Source organism: Cyprinus carpio, chromosome A1 (genome assembly GCF_018340385.1).
Source record: "Cyprinus carpio isolate SPL01 chromosome A1, ASM1834038v1, whole genome shotgun sequence".
NCBI classification, from domain to species: Eukaryota; Metazoa; Chordata; class Actinopteri; order Cypriniformes; family Cyprinidae; genus Cyprinus; species Cyprinus carpio.
Genome location: NC_056572.1, coordinates 3,198,895 through 3,200,088, shown reverse-complemented (window position 1 = coordinate 3,200,088; position 1,194 = coordinate 3,198,895). Strand labels below are relative to the sequence as shown.

At 41.0% G+C, this 1,194-nt stretch overlaps 1 pseudogene; it reads left to right on the top strand.

Annotated features, from left to right (window-relative positions):
• Positions 1 to 717, top strand: part of LOC122146640 — a 1,303-nt pseudogene extending 586 nt beyond the window's left edge.
• The last annotated feature ends 477 nt before the right edge of the window (positions 718 to 1,194 follow it).

Sequence of the window (1,194 nt, the reverse complement as noted above, 5' to 3'; positions counted from 1 at the left end):
CTTCAGGATCAACTCTCTCATCGGCTCAGAGATGATTGCCTCAGCAGTCCTGCCGCAGCTTCAGTCCTGAGAGTCTGGGAGCACCGGGCTTCCAGCATCAGTCCTGCAGCTCCAGCTCCTCCAACAACATGGCCTTTGCGTACTCCAGCCCAGGACATGGACAAGCTCAGGGATCGTATCCTCAAGGCGGCAGCCAGGCTTACGGGCCGACTGGAAGGATGGCCGTCTCCAGTCTGTCTCCCATCGCTGGAGATGCTGTCGGAGACCCATACGGCAGAACCTCTCCTGCACAGCTGGGCTCTTTCGTTCAGTACAATAACTCTGGTGCAGTAGGAAGCTCAGGAGCCTACATCAGGCATCCAGCTTACTCAGGTAACATGGACAGGTTCGTGTCTGCCATCTAAACAATGTTCTCCTCTGCGAGAACCGCAGGCACACGGGAACATTTGGAGAGTAAATATGAAAACCATTAACTGTGATATTTAAACTGGTGTTGCTATTGTTTTATTGTGATTCCATCAGTGGATTGAAATGTTAATAACCTCAATCGACACATGTACAGACTTTTCCTATTACAACACCACAAAAAGGCACAAAGTGCTCAAGTTAAAGGCAAATGTTTACAAGGATCAAACTTTTTTTGTTGTTTTTTTTAGGGATCTTTTTTTATTACTTGAGTGAAATGTGTTCTTTGTATATGCTTTTCTTATTACCATCTGTGTAAGTGAAATGCTTCCTTTTACTTTTACTTGAAATAAGTTACTACATCTACTTAATTTCATGATATAAAAATGTTTTTTACGAGAGGCTGTGTTGCTATGTTCTTCAGGATGAGCTGCGCGAGAGAATGATTTTTAAGATCTGTGTGCAAACATGCATCTCACCAAACAAAACAAAAGCATAGGAGTAATATTCTTTTTTTTTTATATATATAACTGAAACTTTTATGTTTTCTAATATGCAGTCGGGCTTGACATTAACACCTGCCAAATGCGGGTGGATTTCAACACACAGGTTGAGTTTTACGTAAAGCTCGTCTGGAACAAGTGGATTTTTTTAAAGGGGCAAGTGAAAAGAGAATTTTGTTACACTTTATTTTAAGGTGTCATTGTTACACTGTAGTTATACATACAAGTACTAAGTAATATTAATTAACTACATGTACTTACTATATGGTTAGGGTTACTTGCATTG